This window comes from Meriones unguiculatus, chromosome 7 (genome assembly GCF_030254825.1).
Source record: "Meriones unguiculatus strain TT.TT164.6M chromosome 7, Bangor_MerUng_6.1, whole genome shotgun sequence".
Lineage (NCBI taxonomy): Eukaryota > Metazoa > Chordata > Mammalia > Rodentia > Muridae > Meriones > Meriones unguiculatus.
Genome location: NC_083355.1, coordinates 112460356 through 112482526, shown reverse-complemented (window position 1 = coordinate 112482526; position 22171 = coordinate 112460356).

Sequence of the window (22171 nt, the reverse complement as noted above, 5' to 3'; positions counted from 1 at the left end):
GTGTATGTATTTAGTGTCTGTGTGTAGGTATATGTACATACATGTAGATACCCTCAGAGGCTAGAAGAGGGTGTGTGATTCTCTGGAGTTGGAGCGATAGCCACCTAATATAGGTGCTAGAAAAATGAGTGTAAGTCCTTTGGAAGAAGAGCAAAAGCTCAGAGTTGCAGAGACATCTCCTTAACCCCTCAGTTATACATAAAAAACAAAACAAAACAAAACAAAAATGGATTGACTGGGAGACAAAATTCTTTCTTCATTCTATGTTGTCAGCTTTCTTTCTGGAATTACTTAGTTTTTTAACCATGTGTGTGTATGTGTTATGTGCCTGCCTGTACATATGCATGTTCTTGTGTATGTTGGTACATGTGCGTATTTGTACATGAATATGGAGGCCCAAGGTAGACATCAGAAATCTTTTTTGATGGTACTATGTTTTATCCATTGAGACAAAGTCTCTCAATTAAATCCAGAGCTTGCCAATATGGCTAGTCTAATTAGCCAGCTTGCCCTCGGTAACTCTTTCTTCTGCCTTCTGGGGGCTGGCCTGTAGACAGCCACTAGGCCCTCCTGGCTCTTACATGGGTTCTGGGGATTTGAACTCTGATCCTCATGCTTGAGTAGTAAGCACTTTAGACTCACCTGTGACTGATGTTCCAGACTCTATTCCTGGAACTTTCATTAGATGGTTGTGGGATCTGCCCAACCTCTCTTATGTCTCACTCCTGCTAATACCCTCCGAGGTTCTTTTTTCTGGAACAAAGCACTAATATTACTTTCCAAATCTTTTATTGGCTTTTTTTTTTCTGCTTCATTCAACTTCCCAGGACTTTCTAGGTCACCTGACCGTCCCCTTTGCATTGTAAAGTGCAGCATTATCTTCTCCTGCATCTCCCAGAATCCAAGATGCTTATGTTTGTTTCCTCCAAAACCCACCTTTTCATTCTGGATATTTTGGTTTCTTTGTTAAGTTCAAACCTTCCCCAGACATCTGCTGATCCCAGGAAATCTCACAACTAAGAAGTGAGATGCTGAGGCAGTGCATAGCTGTGGACTTAGGGAATACTTGTCAGCAGGCCTCCCTTGGATGAGAAGAGGCTGGAGGGATGGATGCTGACCTGAAGATCTTGTTGCACCCCACAGTCTTAGCTCTCAGGCTCAGGCAGCTCTACCAGAACTCCTAAGTTCTTTATTTTCTTCTTCTTCTCTTAAAGCGTCAATGTGTATGTTCATTGTACCTGATGCCGTGTTACACAGGGGTATTTTCATAGATGTATATGTGCTCAATGTATTTCCTCCTGTACCCCATCTCTCTCCTGTGAGTTCCCTTCTTCTCCCTTGATGACTTTGCTTCCACGTTCATGCTATGCATACATACATACTTATAGAATTTTATGTATCTATGTAAAACCTTGACCCACACATGAGAGAAAACATTCACTGTCATTCTGAGACTGCGTTAATTCACTTAATATGATTATCTCCATGTTATATCCGTTATATCACATCCATTTTCCTGAAGGTGAAATGACCGCACCCTTCTTCATGGCTGAAATAATTTCCCTGTGTCTCTATATTATATCTTCTTCACCCATCCCTCTGTCCTTAGCCATTTGGGATCGACTCTACAGCTCAGCTTTGGTGAACAGTAGTGACCCTGCGGATACTAAAGGTCCTGGTTCTGGTCCAGGATGTGTAGCTGCGTGACTCAAGACTGGGCTCCACACCCCTACTTTTTCAAGTAAAAGGCGTGGAATGCAGTGTGCAGGATGACTGCATGTGCATCCCCTGCACGGGCCAGGGATATGTCAGCTAGAAGAGGATGTGAGGGTTGAGGCCACAGGACACAGGAGTGGACTCTCCCCTCGGGAACTTAAACTTTCCCTTCTTGTGTCAAATCAGAAGTGGGGTACGATGCCCTCACCCCAACTCTGACAAATGAGTTACTCAGGGACAACTTTTCCTGCAGGCCTTCCCATGAAGGGGCGGGGGGAGGAGTTTAGGGATGTGAATGGAAGAAAGGCAGGAAGGGGGATCGGGAGCCAGCAGACCTGGCCCTCGACACTGGAGGCTTAACATCAAATGCAGGGAGAAATCCATTTCCACGGCTCTATTGGCCATCTCGGACGCCTCATTTCAAAGGGAAAGATTTGAATTCAGAGACATCGCACTCCCTTTGTTCTCTTGCCCTCCAGCCTTTGGTGCCAGTGTGGACGGTACCACAGGGAGAGGGTGAGATCAAACCCCCTCTCCGCTCTGCTACCTGCCCCCAGAGCTGGCCCTTGGCATGCCTAATGAAATCAGCTTGGCTATAGGTTGACAATGCCCTGTCAATTATAATCATTTATCTTGGCAAGCGGAGTATCTGAACACTTGAAAGAGCAGGGGTTCAGCAGACCCAGCGAAACCAGAATAAAATTATACTGCATGGTAATCAGAGCGAGAGTATATTGCTCACATAAAATTTTACTTCAACTGTCAGAAGGGCCGATATGATCTTACATCTCATTTTCTGCCTCTAGGCTGTCCATGGTTCCATTTGGGTCTCTTCCTACTGACAGGGATGTAGGGGTGATTTTCACAGACCCCTGTGTGAGTGGAGGAGGGAAACTGCCCGGAGCATAGGCATGCTCTTGGAGTTTGCTATCGCTGTTTGTTGGGGAGGGGGGAATTTCTCTTGTGAGTGTGCAAATCATGGTGATGCAGGCAGGGGCCTTGAGAGAACCCTGTCCTCCACTTTGTGACTGTGTGGGATCAGACAAATGGTTCCCTCTGGCAGGGTCTCATTACTCCCTTTAGATTATGAAGGACGTAGAAAATGCCTCCTGTAGCCGGCTCCTGAGGTAGGGCCCACATGGTCTTGTTTTAGATCCCTGTACAGTGTGTTAATCCTGATGGGAGCCAGCTGTGTGTACCCAGAGCCCGCTCCTGCCCTCGCTCTGAGACGGGATTGGGTTTGGGGAAAGACAAGGGAACAGCAAACCCAGGCCAGCAGCAGGAACCTGGGTGTTGTACCCCTCTATGGGGTCTGGGTGGGAGGAGGGGGACCCTAGCTGCTGCTGTGGCAAGATCAGTCCTCTGAGGGAGCTCTGGGCCTCAGTCCACAGCCTTCAGGACACTCTGACCTACCCCGAGGGGTAGGGAGGCTGGAAGAGGGTCAGGACCCTCAGCATGGTGGAGCTCGTGACTGAAGAACAAACATGGAGGGAGTGAGCTGTGGTTCTCAAAAACCTGGGGACATGGTGGACAGTGTCCATTCTCCTTCAAAACTAGGATGTCACCTGTTTCTCCTCCACTTCCTGTGTTGGAAATCACAGGGCATTTCCTAAAAGGATCCCTTGGAGGAGAAAGCTGGGAGTTCTCAGGAGTGGGTGGATCTCTTGACAGTGAAAAGAAGGCCTGAGTGCCCTCTGTACTCCCTTGCCTGCAGAGCATGGCCTGTGAACACACACACACACCCACACCCACCCACCCACCCACCCACCCACCCACACACACCCACCCACACACACACACACACACGTTTGCTACACCTGCCTGCGAGTCTTCTGCGTCTCCCCATCTATGGCAGGGCAGGAGAGCCAGCCCTTCTGGGATGGTCATTCTATACCACCAATCCAGCAGCCAGCGCCCAGCTTGAAACCGGCACAACTATCTTAGAAAACCAGAGCTCCCACTCCGTGTTTAGGAAGTTGGGTAGGAGAAGACAGAAGTATGCACATTGCTTAGCCCTGGGGGTTGAGGTTACAGGGCAGGCCACAGGACAGAACCTGAGGCACAGGGGTTGGGTGTGGGCAAGGCCTGGACTTCTGAAGGGACCCAGCCAAGGACGCATTCTCATCAAGCCTTGCCCTGGGCTGTCTTGTCTCTGTCTTCCTGTCTCCTCTCCACCTCCATGTGACAGGAGGGGAGATGACCATCTGTATTTCTCAGTTGGGGAAACAGAGGCTAACAAGGTCCAGAGATACATTCAGCCCTTCCTGCTCCACAAAGCCCTGGCCCTGCGTGGCTAGGGAATTGTACCAACAGGCTACAGCACTGAGGCCCTGGGCAGCTGTGGCCAGCTGCTTTAGACAGGGGCTATATGGCGGGATTGGGCGCTCAGCCTTGCTGGATTTCTTTGCTTGTGCTTTTGCTCACTAAGATCCCCAGTAATTGAAGCTGGGAAAGATGTGGTTGTAGGGCTGCTTAACCTTGCTCTCTTCCCAGAGAGAGCCCAGGAGGTGGGTCTGGCTCCCTGTCTTGGCCCCGAAGGAAGCTTCCCGTATTAATTATGGCTGCAACGACTCCCGATTCACAGGGTCACGGCAGTGGTGAGCAGAAGGGCTGTTTGGTGAGAATAGAGAGCTCCCTCTTAGAGTAATGATGCCCAAAGAAGTAAGTCCCTTGCCCCAAATAACATAGTACTTTGGGAGGCTAGACCAGTTAGAGCTCACTCTGGCCCAATTATCTCCTCTTTCCTTTATGCGTACTTTCTCTGTCCCCAGCCTGGTAGCGGCTACTCTCTGGGACCTTCCTAGTAGCTTCTCTTTTCTCTAATTTATGTAGCACAAGTGCACACCATAGTTAAAAGTGGATCACACAGCACCGGAAAGGAATAAAGTATCATGAAGGTTGCGAGGTCGGGAACTCAAGTGAGCCTCAGTTTTCCCTTCTGGAGTGGGAAAGGCCTTTCGTGCATCCTGCAGCCAGGGGAGAGAATGCAGGTGCCTGGTGGAACAGGATCCTCTGAGAGGTGAATTGGAGCTTCAGGGCTGGTGCCCACTGTTTCCCTGAGACCGCAGGAAGCTGGCTGAGGACAGGGACCTGCGTGGGTCAAGCAATGGTAGCACTGCCATGCGGACCGCCACAGGGGCCTTGGTGCAAGTCTGCTGATATTTTCCACACCTTTTCTCCCCCTTCCCCTTTTTCTCCCTTGCAGCTCCTTTTATTTGTTATGCTGCAGACACATGCTGTGTATCTTGTTAGAGATGTGACCAATTGGAAACCACATCAAAGACACTGGGGCCCTGGATTGATCTGTCCTGGATTCCCCAGATCCTGCCTTCCCTTACGGTCCTCCAGACTTTGGCTTTCACAGAGGGCAATCTAAGTCTCTTTCTCTGAATTGGTTGGAGATGCTCAGAGGATGAGATGGACCCGGCTGGGTGTGTACAGGAGGCTCATGTCTAATCGCTGACATGACTTTCCCAGGGTTCCTTATGATTCATGGCTTCTTCTTGGAAGCTGTTCCAGAGTGGGTGGAAGGGAGACCTATCCGGAGACCAGGAGACACAGGCTCAGAGGAGTATTAGGCAGAGAGCTATACTATTCTTGATCAGTAGAGGTAGAGTTTAAACAAACTTGAGGCAGCCAGATTCCAACAATCCCCAGTGATCCTCTCCCTGGCCTTTTCGGGAGCCTCTGACCTCCGTGTCAGCCCTTCTAAGGGTCTTACTATTTTCGGGTATTTGTGGACCCCTGGGGATGGCATTGGGCAGGGCCACCGTGTGATTTGCAGCTTGCCTTAGCTCGACTGCCTCTTCCTTAATAGGAATCCCCCATGCAGCACATACTGAGGTGTACTCTGTTCCTGGAGCCTGTGGACCAGTGAGGAGGGTGTTCTTGCCAGTCTCTTTCTCTTCTGGAGGAGGAGACCTAAGCACTAAGAGCTCACTTAGCTGCTCTGAGTTGGCTCTTCTCAAGGACATCCCCAAAAGCAGAATCTGTGCTCATAACCCAGATAGTGCCTCTTGCATGTGGATCTGTGATTTGAAAACAACAAGGAGGTTCCTAGGTAAGATGCTTAATCCTCATTTAGAAGGGCAAACAGGATAAACAGAAGAAGTAGGAGAAGACAAAGAACAGGAAAGGAATATTCCCCAGAGGACATCTAAAGGACTCTACACTCTAAGGTATTGAAGGAGATACTGAGTCTTATAGCCGAACCTTGGGCAGAGTGCCAGAATCCTTATGGAATAAGAGGGAAATAGAAAGACCTAGAGGGGACAGGAACTCCACAAGGAGACCAACAGAGCCAAACTACCTGGGTACAGGGGAGCCTTCATCAGACACTAGTACTCCAACTAAGGACCATGCTTGGAGGGGACCTAGACCCCCTGTTCAGAGGAAGCCCATTGGCTGCTCAGTTTCCAAGCAGGTTTCCTAGTAAGGGGTACAGAGGCTGTCTGTGACATGAACTCAGTGGCTGGCTCTCTGATCACCTCCACCTGGGGCAGGGGTGGGGAGGGGGCGCAGCCTTGCCAGGCCACAGAGGAAGATGATGCAGCTAGCCATGATGAGACCTAATAAGCTAGGGTCAGATAGAAGGGGAGGAGGTCCTCTTCTATAAGGGGACTAGGCAAAGGACATAGAGGAAGAAGAGAGAAGGTGGAAGGGACTGGGATAAGGCAAGGGAGGGGGCTCCACTGGGGATATAAAATGAAAAAATTATACAAAATAAATATATAAATAAAATTAAAAAGAAGAAGCAGCCAGCCGTATGCAGGACAAGGAGAAAGTCAGCTGAGAGCGGGTGGTTTTGAGACATTTTGTTTCTCTCCCTGCGCTTCCTCCTGACTTGGTGGCACCTTTCCCCCCTCCTTCCTTTCAGTCCCCAGCACAGCAGGGGCTGCTTTTGGTAGCAGATATTGAGAGTAAGCGAAGGCTATGTGGAGGTATTTAGGGGGTGATGCTCTTCTGGGCTCCATTAGCCGCTACCACCAGGGTCCTGGCCTTAGGGAAAGTACAAAGGCATCATGGGAAGGTTGAGTTAGGAATATCCTCTCTGTGATTCATTTGACTGTAGTCATATGATAGCAGGTTGCTGAGTAAGCTTGGAGGAAACTGTTCAAACTATCCCTTTGTTAGTGCTACCTGAAGAAAAGGGTCGATTTGATTGGGAACTTTGTAGCTTTTCAGCTGAATGTAGGGCACACTCCCTATGTAGGGAGGCGGAGTTGATAGAATGCTTGGCTAACATGCATGAAGCCCTGTATTTGATCTCAGCCTTGTATAAACTGGGCATGTAAAAAGGATTCTCCTGCTGCTAGGAGTCTCTGCTTGAATCCCTCTCATGGCTTCCCAGGGGCCTACCCTGACTTAGGTCTCCAGCTTGTCACAGAGATACCCCTACAATTTCACCATGAAGGAACAGTCAAGGAGAGGAGGCAGGCATGCTTGGTTTGACTTAAGCATTATGTAATATGTCAAAACATACTATGCTAGCCCATAAACTACATAGAAGTTTTTGTTTTCATGAATTAGTTAACATAGATTTGCATTTTAAAAGCTCTTGGACCCAGCCTCATCCATTCTGCACATCCTGTGATATATCAATGTCCTTCCGGTGCTGGACAACAGCCATTGCTGACAGCCCGTATTCGACCATTGTGCCGAAGGGAGATATACTTGGTGTAAGTTTTAATTAAATTTTATAAATAAAATTTTATAATAAACAAATGATTTCATAATAAATAAATAAACTTGTAAAATATTTATTATAATAAATAACTAAATTTATAAAATTTCATGAGGAATAAATTAATTTATAAATAATTTTCTGTTAATTGTTTATTTGTTATTACACGTGGAAGTGAGATGACAACTTGCAGGAGTCCGTTCTCTCCTCCCACTATGTGGGTCCTGGGGTTTGAACTCACGTTGTCAGGTTTGGTAGAAAGTGCCTTAACCCAGTCAGCCATCTTGGCAGACTATAGCTTGCTGGGCTTGGGATAATGGGGATACAGAGCCCCTTGGTGGGAGCCCTGTCCCAAGTGCATTCCCTTTGTAAATACCACTGTCAAGGCTGAGGCGTGAGGTGGAGCTGAGTGGATGGAGATCTGTGGACCGCTGCAGGGAGAGGAAAATGGATGGCTTACATCCCCATTGCACCGAGGTGGCACTGGACTTGCTTCCACTCTGAGTTCTGAGAGTTGGAGCGACATTCCATGATACAGTTTCAGAAACAGACTCAGAGGTGACTCCAACTTGTTCGGAATCACACAGCGTGACGTGGCTGGCTGGGGTGTCAGCATTCACATCTGTCAGGCCCTAAAATGGGATTATCTCTGACCCGAAGATGGGCGGCACATTAGGCTCTGAAGGCTGTTAATCACTGGTGTTCTGTCTCCCAAAGCTCCGCGTGTGGGGAGTCTTTAGGCAGAGTATCTACATACTGAAGACACACATGCCGGAGTGAAGAGGACTGGCTTTCCCAGATTCCCAGTTCTCATCTTCATAATTTCCTGTTGATTCTATGAAAATATTTACTTTGCAATCCTATACCAAATGAAGAGTACGTCACCATGGAAACCACCAACCACAAACACCTCGCCAATGACTTTTGATCTACTTTTATGCTTGTGAGAACTGCTAGAGAATGCCCTCTCCATCCCCTTTCACCTCATCTCCACATGAAAAAAACAACAGCCCTTCAAGGCCCATGTCCCCTTCTTCAGTATGTCATCCTTATCTAGAGTTCTATTCCCTTGATTAATTTGTGGTGTCCTTTCTTCTAACCTTTAGTAAAGCCCTTTGGATCCTCAAGATTCATTTGTTTATTTATCTAAGCATGTATCTATTCATGCATTCGATTGCCCACCCATCTGTCCACCCAACCACCTGTCTCTTATCTACTCATTTATCCATGCACTGTCCATCCATCCATATTTATCTATTCATCCATGCATTAACTTACTATCTTAGTCAATGTTCTATTGCTGTGAAGAGACACTTTGACACTATGACTCTTGTTAAAAAAAAAAAAAAAGAAAGTATTTAATTGATGCTGGCTTACACTTTCAGAAGTTTAGTCCATTATCATCATGGCAGAAGGCATGGTGTCACACAGGCAGACATGGTACTAGAGAATTAGTACAGCTTAGAGTTCTGTATCCAGATCCACAGGCAGCAGGATGATGACTCTGGGCTTGGAATGAGGTTTTTGAAATCTCAAAATTAATCCCCCAGTGACATACCTTCTCCAACAAGGCCACACCTCCTAATCCTTTCAAATAATGCCACTCTCTGGTGACCAATTATTCAAATCTATGAGCCCATGGGGCCATTCCCATTTAAATCACCACCCGCACCAAGCTATTCATCCATCTATCATCTATCCAACCATCCATCCATCCATCCACCCATCCATCCATCCATCCATCCATCCATCCATTCATCCATTCATCCATCCATCCATCCAACCACCCACCCATCTGTCTATCTATCCAAGAGACATCTACTTTGTACATATTCTGTTCTAGGCCTTCTGTATGGTGCTAAGAACATCATGGTCATGATCATCCTACTCAGTCCTGCCCTCAAATGGGTTATGGTCTGATGGTAGCAACATTGATCCAAACAAGCATCTAGAATCTGGGTACAGTGGGGCTCTAACAGGGCACGGCGCAGATCAGAGAGCAGCCAGCCCCATTTGTGGGGTCTTGGGAAAGGCTTCCAGATGAGAGGCCTCTGAGCTGACACTACTGGATGAGGAAATTCTTGCAGGACAGTTGGAGTGGTCCACAGGTCGGCTTTGCGGTGCTTGTGTGCAGCTTGTAGAAAGTCACATCTTCCTGGGAATCAATACATAAAACACTATTTGCTGGCCCTTCAGGTCACTCCCTCTCCTCTGTTATTCCTAAGCACATGTCCCAACCTCTCTGCAGACCTGACCAAAGAGACCCACTGTACTGCACATCCCTCCCCTAACCCACATGCTAATGTTTGCCTGTTAGAGGGTGCCCCAACCCCAAGGACATGAGTGTTACTATGTACCATCCAGACACCATATGAGAAGTCCTGAAGAATTATGGATTTTTTTTTTTAATACCAGGGAATTTCATATAACATAGGGTGCCTTCTCAATGTCAAGCCAAGGACTCATTATTTCAGAAACATCTGGGGAGAATCTTAAAAGATACACATAACTTATAGTTCCTACCACTGGGGAAAGCGTCAAAGTGGGTACCTGGCAGGCACAGAGGGTCACACGGTCTTATACATGGTCAAGGGATGCTGTCTCACCTGTAGAACCCTTAGACAATAAACAAGGCAGGTGAAATAGATAAGGCAGGGGCTGCTGTGATCTTGAGTTCATAGTCAGGAGACCCAAGGAGAGGGTGAGGTATGTAGAGTTATCTAGCCAGGTGGCAGAGCTCAGGGTATAGGGTTTCTATGCTGTGTGATCCCAGGACGGTAGAGACTGGGAGATCTGGAGACACTGATTCATGGTGATCGAATTGTCACGACCTTCAGCCTACCCAATATAGAGTGGGAATGCATTCTTCCAGGTTTGTACATGCCACCCGCAAGGTTCTGTTGACTCCAAACGCCTAGAGACTCCATCCAGGCGATCAGGACCGGTGGCCATAAAGTTCATCTCACTATCATTTCGAGCTCTGTGGGACTTCCTCATGCATGATGTCTGATCTTAATGCCCTTGAGAGGACTAAGACCTGGGATAGGAGACCCACACCCAGAGACAGTTCACAGTAGTTAGGGACATTTTGGGTTGGGGGTAGGGGAGCTGGTAGCATCATCCAATGGGCCAGAGACCAGGCTATGGCAACAGCATCAGCATCAGCCTCTCTACAGGCTCACAGTGTTGAGACATAGAGCTACTTAGGCTAGCTTCCTGGCCTGGGTCTCCAAAGGGTGACCCTTCAGGGTGCACTTCCACTGCTGTTGCCTCTAGCTAATTTTCCAACCTTCAATTTCCCCTTTCCCCTTGAGTGATCCCAACCGGCCCTTCGTGCCTAATCTTGTTCCAAATACAGGGTGCAGCAGTCCTCAGACCAAGAGGCCTGCTCTAGACTGCAGAAGTTCTTGTTCTACATTGGCTGATAGGCCCTGCTGGGGCCATTTGTCATCCTGGGCTGTGACTTGTACATCCTGACATTTCTTCTCCTAAATGGCTGAATGTAGTGGCTTGCTTCCGGGTTGAGGACAGTGACAGGAGATAAGTGACATGGGGGAATTTTGTTAATTAATTAGTTCCTGGTATGATTTCCTGCTTGTCACTGTCCTGGGTTGGGGCTGGAGGCCTGGCACCTCTTTCTTACCCGTCTTCCCACATGCAGGCAGATCCAGCAGGTCAGAGGAGAACTGGGGGATCAGGAGGTGGGGGCAGAATAGATGAGCACACTTACCTCCATGCTCAGCCCACAGCACAGGGCGCCTCCTGCCTCCTGGGTGGGGTGGTGGGGATCAGACCTGCCACACTTTAATTTGGAACCAGTGCCTCAGGGGGAATTTGTCAGCTTGCTTTGTACAAATAACTTGCCTTCCTGGACAGCTGTCAGGGAGAGTCCTGGAGAAGCCTCCTGGGTCCCTCCCCTGCTGAGGAGGCAGGGTGAGGGCTGGGCACCAAGCCAGGCCCTGTACCCAGGGGCCCTTCTTCCCCATAGCCACCATGAAGACCAGCTTGTGGAGGCTGCTGCAGAGACAGAAGCAAACCAAGGCAGGGGAAGATAGAGCGTAGAACACCCCAGCTTGGGTCTGGGCCAGGTTTGCAACTTGTCTCGTGTTCCCTCTGTCCTTGGTGGCCTTGATTGAGTGTAGGGACACATGTAAGCTTATAGTCTGGAACACAGTAGGTGTTCAACTAAAATGATTGCAGATCTGGGCAGATGGATCAGGTGGAAAAGTGTTTGCCTAGCAAGTGTGAGGGCCTGAGTGAAATTCCCAGAAGAGGTATAAGCATCTGGAGATACTGATGTGTAGGGCTTCTTTCTTGCTTTTTTCTTTTTATTTTTTTGATTGGTTATTTGTTTTGTTTTTTTGAGACAGGACTTCTCTGTGTAATAGCCCTGGCTGTCCTGGACTTGCTTCGTAGACCAGGCTAACCCTGAACTCACAGAGATTCACCTGGCTCTGCCTCCCAAGTGCTGGGATTAAAGGCGTGCGCCACCACACCTGGCCCGAGATGTGTGTTTTTAACCCCAGCAATGGTGAAATGGAGACAGCTGACCCTGGCACTCAGTGGTCAGCCAGTCTGGTCGACTACCTGGTGAGGTTCCAGGCCAATGAGAGACTCTCTCAAACTGAAAATAGAAGGGGCCTGGGGAATGTGTGGACACTTGAGGCTGTCTGGCCACCCTGCATGTATAAGCACACCAATGCACACACACACACACACACACACACACACACACACACACACACCACACCTCCCCGCAGACACATACACATACATTCACATACACACAGCACACCATGTGCACACACACACACACACACACACACACCATACAGACATATAGGCATCCCCCAGAGAGAGACTTTTAAAGATGGAGATTAAAGCTGAAGGGGAGCAAACAGACAAAAGACAAAGAATGTAATAATAATAGTAATAATAATAATAATGAAACAGCTATGATCACAACCCCACAAGATGGAGAGACTTGGGACATTCTTTTCCCCGTAATTTCTTTCAGTTGTTTTACTGCATCAGATGCGGCCCAGAGCAGTTTTCATCCTCTGTCACTGGGGAGAGCAGTAATTGCTTTACCCAGGGCTGGAGCAACACTCAGAGCTAAGGTAATGGAATGACCTGGAGGACCCCGCTGGCCCCAGGGTGGGGTCTGCCCATCTGCCCTGGACCCTTGTTCATTTTAGGTCTAGGGGGGACTGGCTGTCTGCTGGGCAGGCCAGGAAGGACATCAGATGGATGGTGAGGCCGGCTCCTTCATTATATTCCTGCCTTCTTTGTTCCAGCCCGAGGCAGTGTTTTCCGTAATGACACCTATCTTTGAGTCGGGACACCCTTTTCAAAACCAGGAAACAAGGACTTCCTTGTGTGCTCATGTTGATGTTATATTTGTCACGTGAGACCTTAGGTCCTTTGCTTCTGCGACTCAGTTTCCCATCTGTAGGCTGGGTAGAGTTAGAGAGAAACCTAGGAAGCACCTTGCACGCAGGGGCCAGCGGTGAAGGGCAGCTCCTGGTAGGACGCTAGATAAATGTCCTTCTACTGAAGGCAGTGGGTACCACTCCCGTCCCTGTGGTGGCCCCCTGTGGCTGTGGTCCTCTGCGTGAGGGGCCTGTACAGTGCACCCCTGTGTGTCACAGCCCTGGCTCCAGGCAGCATAGTTTCAAAGGGTTTCTACACAGCGGCAGAGTAAAGCCCGGCCATCCTGGGCACAGAACACCCACCAGGCTGTTCGTGTCCATCAGGAGCAGGCAAGAGAGTGCTTGGCCCAGCGCCGAGGAGCCTTCAGAAGCAGCAAAGAATGCTGGCATGCAGACAGGGTGACTGTCCGTCAGACCCACCCACTGTTCTCTGCCTGGGGTACTTGGCAGCCCAAGCCAACCACAAGACAAGTTTTATCATCTGTTAAACCTGTCGTTTGGAAACAAAAATGACTTCAATAAAATATTTCAACAATTATAGTCCGTTTTAATGAGGTGTGTACCACATAATTACAGATTTAAAAAAAATGTATAGAGTTTCAAAATCCAGCACCGAGGCCCGTGGAGTTAGCTTCCCCCCCCAGGATTTCCAGCTGCAGTCTCCACCTGAGGGGATGTGGCATACCTATGGAGGTATGCTTCCCTCCCCTCCCCCACAGGCCTTGGCCCAGACAGCCTTTCTTTCCACTTCTACCTGGATTCCCAGAATGCTCCAGGCAGCAGTGAACCTGCCTATACGGGAGGGACCTGAGGCAGGGGCATCCTGGAGGGCAGGGCGATTTCCTCTCTGTACTTTATTCGTTTTATTTATTTATTTATTTTGCACGTGCAGTTGGGGTACATGTGTATGTGTGCATGCATGCAGAAGAGCGAAATTGGTGCTGAGCATCTTCCTCATTTGCCCTCCACTGTGTTTGTCAAGGCGAGGTCTCTCACTGAACCTGGAGCTTGCCCATTCCGGATACTCTAACTAGCTGGCTTGCCCCAAGGTCTCTCCTGTCTGCTGTCTTCCATGTTCTGTGATTGCATGGGCAGCCACGCTGGCTTTTAAGTGGATTCTGGGATCCAAACTCTGCTTCTCCTGCTTGTGTAACAGTTTATGCACCTACAGAGCCACTTCCCAGCCCCTCAGTTGCTTACTTTTTAAAAACCAGAGAATTAGAATTGTCTAAAACTGTTTGAGAAGCCAACCCACTTTTATTTTTAATTTTCTGCAACGTTTTTCTTTATTTAACTAATCCATAGGACAAAGGTTATTTATGCTTATGGTCCAACATATGATGTTTCAGTACACATATGCATCATGAAATGTTTAAGTTGGGTTAAAAAACACACACTGCAGATCCACCCCATGGGAGAGAGCCAACCCCTGACACTATTAATAATGCTATGTTATGCTCACAGACAGAAGCCTAGCATAGTTGTCCTCTGAGAGGCTCTACCCAGCAGTGGAGAGACTCACAGCCAAACATTGGGCAAAGTGTAGGGAGTCTGGTGGAATAGTAGGGGAGAAGGATAGCAGGACCTGGAGGTGACAGGAACTCCACAAGAAGACCAACAAAGCCAACTAACCAGGGCCCAGAGAGGCTTGCAGAGACTGAAACACTATCCAAGGACTGTGTATAGACTGCACCTAGGCCCCCTACACAGATGTAGCTGATGGACAGCTTAGCCTTCATGTGGGTTCCCTAGTAAGGGGAACAGGTGCTATCTCTGATATAGGCTTTGTTGTCTGCTTTTTGATCACTTCCCCCTGGTGGGTTTGCCTCCCCAGACCACCGGGGAAGAGGGTATGTTCATTCCTGATGCAAGTTTGATGAGCTGGGGTGTGCATGGTTGGGTAGTTGCTGCCCTTTTCTGAAGAATACGGGAGGGGAGAAGGGGAAGATGAAGGGAGGAGGGATTGGGAAGAGAGGAGGGAAGGGGATACGATCAGGATGTAAAGTGATTAAATACATAAATTAATTAATTAGAAGAAACACAAATTTCCTCACATCTGTCATTTCTTTATGATGAGAACATTGGGCATCATCTAGCTTTTTGAAGTCTAGATTTTTGACAGTATTACAAGAATCCTCATGCTTGCAAGGCAAGATACTAACAGACCAGGCCACCTCCCCAGCCTGGTTGCCTGTCTTTTCAGTTTGACTTCCTTTTCTGATGTTGAGACTTTAGGGTCCCTTACATGTTCTGGATATTAATTTCTTGACTAGTTTGTACGTTCCCATCCTGCAGACTGTCTTTCTGTACTGTCACTTGATGGTTTTCTTCTGTGCAGATGTTTTTAAGCTTCATGTCCTCTTCTTCCTCTTCAAGTGAAATTTTGAAAGAAAACCTCAATGTATGGTTTTAAAGACAGGTGCCTAGGCCAAGGAGGACATGGCCCTAAACCTCCGAGGGGCAGTCTATAGCTCCAGTGAGATGTCTCAGTGGGTAGAGGCACTTGCCACCAAGCTTGATAACCCAAGTTCCATCCCTAGGATATACAGAGTGAAAGGAGAAAACTGACTCTCTCAGGTTTTGCCCTTGACTTCCACATGCAGTACACACATGCACCTCACCTCTCCACACCCTGTTTAAAAAATGTAGCAGTGCATGTGGGCAAGTCACTTCTAAGCCCCCTTTTAACTCATCTAGTTAAACTGAGCATCCACAGTTGCCAGACCAGAGCTGGCTCTGGAAAGACAGCACAGAACAAGGCTGGCCCAGTCCCTCGTCTAGAGCCTCAGGCAACCGTACCATCTTGTGGGGCATGAACAATGGCCTGTCCACAATGGCCTGAGGAGCCTTTACGTACTCCATGGAGGCTTCAGCATAACCCTGGGGTAGAACATCATGAGTCACTCACACGTGGAGTTCACTCAGGCTCGGAAAGCCCCCCCCATCACACACCTCCTCAAGGTAGCCCCAGAACACAGTCTAGATCTTGTAGCTGCAGGATTCCATTACCGTCTTCACCCACATCTGAAAAGCCTGCCTCTGTCCAGGTGCCCGCTCAGCATCGGAGTAAACCGTCTTTCCCGTCCACTTTACCTGTGGGAGAACCCTGCATCCTCAGGAGAGCTCTCGGGGTGGCTGCCCTCCACAAAGTAACTTCTGTATTTGGTGCACCACCAAATCTTGGACTCGGCTCACCTTTCACACCTAATTCCTTGTGGTAGGATCCCTCCAGCTGATTCATGGTGGGGCCGGCTCTAACAGCTCTAACTTTTCTCTCACAGCGTACATGTACTCACAACAGGGAGGGAGCTATTTTCTCATGAATGCCTGTGTGGGTGAGGGAATAAAGAAAGCCATGGGGTAACAGACAATGACGAAGGCGTTACCAAACCATTAGTGTGCTCACCCTTTCTCTGCATTGTTGCTTCCTACATATCCAGTTGCCTGTGGAAAGCTTTGTTCCAAAAATATCATATGGAAAAACCACAGAAATAAAAAATTCATAATTTTAACTCGCAAAGTCTAATATGCGGTCATAGCTTTTACTAGAGTATATTGTAATCGTTCTAATTCAGTTAGTTATAATTACTATCTTGTGATTCATGATTATTAATCTCTTGCTATGTCTAATTTATGAACTAAACTTTGTCATAGGTATTGTGTGCTGTATGAGACAGGACCTAACACTTACAGTAGGGTTTGGTACTGTCTGTGTTTTCTGGCTTCCAAGAGCCTGTGAGGGCAGAATCCCCAGTGGATAAGTGGGGTATGGTATGTAATGTGAGTCAATGTATCAATGAAAAGGGCTGATGAGTGGATAAACAGATGATGGATGGGTTAATGTGAGTATGCAAACGAGAAGACACAGCTTTGTATCTGTATGTGAATCTTTACATGAACTGATGTTTCTCCTAGAGAGAGTGAATGACTGACAGGGAGAGTGAGGTAGTAGAGAAGGATGCAAATGGGAGGATGGTGGGATAACAGACAGGGAGTGTCTGGGCCAATGCTGGATGCCCCTATGTTCTGGGCTCACAAGCAAGCCAGGCTGCTACAAGCTTGTAACGGCAGCCCTTTCTATAGCTGCACGTAGAAGATGAGTCCTTTCCCCTAAGCCTGAGGGCCTGTTGCAGGCAAGCAAGTGACCGGTGGGTGGGCAAGCTAATCTGAGTGGGGACCCTTGCTGTGTAGGCCAGTGACTCATAGCTGAAGCTTTCCAGGAGGCGCTGAGCTGTGTGCCTGAAGCAGCTCCTTGGTCACTGGGAGATGTCATTGCCTGCAGCAGGGCCACCTGCCTGGTTTGGGACAGGCATGGGAGGGTGCATGTTGCTGGATAGCTTTTGCCACTACCCCGCCAGAAGGACCCAAGTGACATCCTAAAAATTCTACGACAAATGTTTGCCTTGAGGCTCAGGACTCTGGTGCCAAATTTCAGGCCGACAGAACAGAATGCTTCTGAGCTTAGGAGGCACAGGAAGAAGGTGGAGGGAAGAGAAAGAGGTGGAGAGGAAGGGAGAGCAGGGAGATGTGATCAGGGATGGAAATAGATACTGACCATTGAAGACTGTGAACCCACAGATGGCACCTGACAAGAGGCCACTGTGTTGGAACTGAACCAAGGTCGGAGGGTTGTGGGCCAGGCTGCGTCCTCTCCCTGTGATGGGGTGTGGTGGTGTTGCTGGGGGTCTGGTTACTGAATATATCACATACTTACACTGTGGCTGGCAGTTGTGTAGTGTTCATCTGTGTTAGTGTACTATGCTAGCCAGTGCCAGGCATGCTCAAGGATTCTGGAGACCACCCGTGAGGAAGAAGGGTTGCCCAGAGCTGTAGAAGAGCTTTAGTGGGGCATGAGAGGAGACTGAGGCAGTGTGTTGTTAGGGCTTTGGAACCCTGGTGCATCCAGGAGACAATTTGGACACCTCATGCTCCAAAGGATGTGTGACCCAGGAGGGCTTTGGGGCAGATAGCTTAGGAATTGTGATGGTGGCTGGTCAGGGGACTGAGGAGGTCTGGTCATGGATGGCTGCTGTGGGAAGAATAGCAGGGGCCCCTGCGGGACTTTGTAGGGTGAGGTACAAGAGTACAGACACCTAGGGATCCATGGCAACTAGGGTCGGGGTACTGATGCTACCACTGGCTGAGTCAGGAGACAAGGCTACTGGTTTGGCAAGGAGGACGAGGACCTTAGAGAGGGGCAATGGGGTTTGCCTCCTCCTCCTTCCGGTTAATCTCTTGGCCACAAAGATACCGGGAAGGCCTGCTGCAGCTCCTGGGACCCACTCTCCCCGCCCCACCCAGACACGTACTGCTTCCAGCTCAGTGCCTACAGGGAGCAGAAAGGGAGGGCCAGGGCCACAGCCTGCACTTGGCTTCAGCCTCTACCCCAAGGTCATCAGGTGGCCACTCCCCCAGTGGAAAGGGAGATGATGCAACTGGAGGCAATGCTGTGTCCCTGGGGCAGTGGAGGGCACTTTGTCAGGTGCCCGTGAAATAGGAGCCACTGGCCCGGCTGCCATCTGCTTTGCTAATAATGGAGGGCTCTGGGAGGCCCTGTTATTGCAAAATGACAACGGATCGGCTTTGTTCTCCTGAGAGAGGAATGCCATCCTTAGAGTGGGAGGCACAAGCCTCTGTCCCTGTTCTGCAGGTTCCATAGGCCTGGGAGAGACCTCAGTGTGATTCTTTCCTTCCTTTCTTCCTTCCTTCCTTCCTTCCTTCCTTCCTTCCTTCCTTCCTTCCTTCCTTCCTTCCTTCCTTCCTTCCTTCCTTCCTTGATTCCTTTTCTCCCTCATTGACTGGAGTAGCAGACAAACCTGCCCAAGCTTGTATGAGGGCCAGGTACCGTGTACCTGCTGGGATGGGCAGGGCCCTGAATCTGTAGGCAAAGCTAGGGCTACCCAGGGAAGTCCAGCCAAGCTCTGAATAAGGTGTGCAACTTTGGGGGAAGTCTCCAGGCTGTGTTTCCTTCTCCATAAATGGCAGTACTGTAGGGTGTGGAGATCTTGAGGGTAGAGAGCAAGGGAGCGATAGCTGCCAGGGTTTCCAGCTTCCGGTTTCCAATCAAGAAAGAATTCTGAGATGAGTCAGAGCAGGGCATTGGGAGGAAGTTTATCACCGGTGGGGTCACGCTCAGCTGGCAGGGTGGGCTTCTTGTTTTGCTCTGTGAGGAGATCTGCCAGCTTTGTTTTATGGGCAGACTTTAATGAAGGGGGGGATTACATATAAGCTACGGTGATGGATCCCACAAACGGGTCAGGATTTCTCAAACCCTGTTTTCTTCCCATTCCTGTCCTTTGGGGGTTTTCCACCTGATGGGAAAGGGCAGTTTTGCAAGGGTGCCAGTTTGCAGATGCTGATACGATGAAGCAGAGGACAGTTAGTCCCAGCAGGTTGGGGTGGTCTCTGTCTGAATGCTTGGAGTTCAGACAGAACTCACATTAATTAGGGATGGGTCTCCACAGTTCCATAATCCTCTGGCCTCTATGTAGTCTGGCCCCCTCCCCATTCTTGTCTAGTCTTCCTCAGTAGGACAAATGGGTGGCTTTTAGAGGACTTTGGGTAGCCAGGGAGGTTGCATGCCCTAGCAGTGTCTAATGTGCTCATATCCAGCAGAAGGCCAGATGCCCGACCTTGGCTGCACCATCCAGGAAGCCCAGAAGGAAGGAATGATGGGGGAGTTCATCAGAGTATAGGCACATTCTCACTGCCTAGGAAAATCAGCACAGATTCAAGAGCTATGACTGCAGGTGTTATAGAACATTAAGCAAGATAGAACCTTCTAGAATCTAACTAGAGGGTGAGGCAGACCTTAAGGAGGGCTACGGTGAGGTAGCCCTTAACCACCTGACTGAAGATTAGCTCACTGAGCCCTCAGTTCTGATAGTAAGCAGGATGGATCCCAGAGCTTTGGGAGAGTACCTTACCAGTGAGCCTCACCCCTTCGCCCCTCTCATAATCTTCTAAAGCATGTTTCTTCCTTGGAGGGGCCATACCTGGTGACTTAGCCTGAAAAATGCCAGTCAGTATTTCCACTACAGCTGAGAGGAGAAAAAGACCAGGGTGGACTCTTCAATGGGCAGAGCAGAGCCAGCTCTGGCATCCAAGGTCTTGGGAGAGAGCCCCCGCTGTCTGATCTACTTTGTAGACAGCAATGTGGATCAGTTTCTCCCCGTGTAAGCTACAGCAGCCATGAGCCCCTCACAGAAGCTGGGAGGTCCGAGGGAGACGTGACCCAAGAGAGGCTTTGTCAGCTCCAAAGTCTGTCTAAATCCTGGCTTCTATGAGAGGTGTTTGTAAATCTACTAAGTGCCTAATGATTGCGGGACTGTTATTATTCTTATCATTATTATTACTGCTGCCATGTTACAATTTCATCCCCGGGGCTGTTCTACTTTCTGCAAAACTATATGGCACCACCCGCTGCAGCCAGCAGTAATTATCTAGAGGCTTGTAACCGCAATGCATTCTTCCTTCTCTCCAGTGAAATACCAGACTCAGAGCAGATCCAAAGCAAGCCCACCCTCGAGAGTGGGGGCTGCATAGCCTTCATTCGGAGAGTCCATCCTTTCAGGCTCTCCTTGCAGAGAGGCACACCACCCTGTAGAGCAGACGTGCTAACCACTCCCCTCACCCCTCAGCTTCACACACGAAGACAGTGTGTCTCGGATGGGTCCAGCGCTAGCTAGGCAGGGTGGAGCTGGAACAGATGAGCCAGAGGTAGGAGGGATCTGACCTTGGTTGAGTTAATACAGCCAGTCTTCTTCATCCATGGTGGGGGCAGAGAGGGGCACACCCCAATGGATGAAGCAAGAAACCCATGTGAGTGATGGATGCACACTATACATCAAGGAAGGGTACTACTTCTCTCAAAATTCCAGGCTGACCCAACATCAAATTCATACTCAGTCTCTTTCTAGCCAGCCAACAATGGGTAGGCTGGGGGTAGGGCTGGTCAGCCATGGCCTGTTGGCCAAGCTCAGGCCTAGTCTACTCTGTGTTTTGGTAAATAGGGTCTCTCTGGAGCATGGCCGCAGTCAATCATTTATGCATTTCACAGGGCTGTGTTTTCACTACTTATTCGAAACATGCATGGTTTGACTATTTAGAGCTTATGTCTCTCAGGGGAGACGTCCCTGAGTTTATCATTATATGCTCGCTCGTAAATGGCTGGCTGTGGAGTAGATGTTCGAGTCCCCTAGTTTTCTGGCCCTCCACTGGTGCTGGTTGGCAGTGGGTATTCCCGAGATGGAGGCGTGGGAAGGTGGTAGAAAAAGACTTTGTGTTGTAAGAATCAGGATGGAAAAGTGGTTTTGGCAAGCCAGCTCTAGAAAGGTCGGCTGAGAAGGCAAGACACCTAATTCTGTTTTCAGTGGCTTTGTGACCTTGGCCAAGCTATTTCAACTTCCATCTTTGCTGTTTGTAAGAATATATTTGGGGCATCTGCCAAAAGTCTATAAATTAATTCATAAAAAAATATCACTTGGCAGTAGTGAGAAATCACAGACAATAATAAGTGTTGACAAAGGTGCCAAACAACTGCCACTCTCATCTATTATTGGTGGAGGCATGAAACACTGTAGGCATCTCAAGGAATATTTTGCCAGTTTCCTCCAATGTTCAATGTAAGTTTAAAAAACAGCAATTCCTCTTCTATGTACCTACCCAAAACACACACACACACACACACACACACACACACACACACACACACACACAGCATAGGTGCTTGCACAAAGGCGCATATTTGAATGCCTGTAGGAATACCATCCCTAACAGATCTGTGGTCATTTGGCTTTGTCATGTTCTCCAAAGGCCAGATTCTTAAAGACTTGATCCCCAGCCCATAATGCTATTGGAAGATGATGGGAATCTTTAAATGGTAGGACCTAATAAGCTCTTTTAGGTCACTAGGAATTGTGCCCTCAAAGGGACTATGAGATGGTGGCTCCTCTCACTCCCTCTCTCTCTCTCTATTTGTGTGTTTGTGTGTGTGTGTGCTGGCCATGCACTGAGCGGCTTCCCCTATACCACATGCTCTCTGCCATAGTAAAATTTCCTGGGTATAAGTTGACAGTCTTGGGCATTTGTTGCTGTAATGAAAACTGACAAACACAAGCATCTTCATAGATGAGCAGATGAACAAGGACTCTTACGAGGTGAAGTACAAGGAGTGTTGTGTGTATCCTGTGGACTCTGAGGTATGAAGCTCTGATTAGGCTTCAAAGGGTGGTGTGGGCACTTGGATCAGAAATGCCCCCCACAGGATCATAGTCAACACTTGGTCACCAGTTGGTGGCACTGTTTGGGAAGATTATGGTGGAGTCTTGCAAGAGGAAGT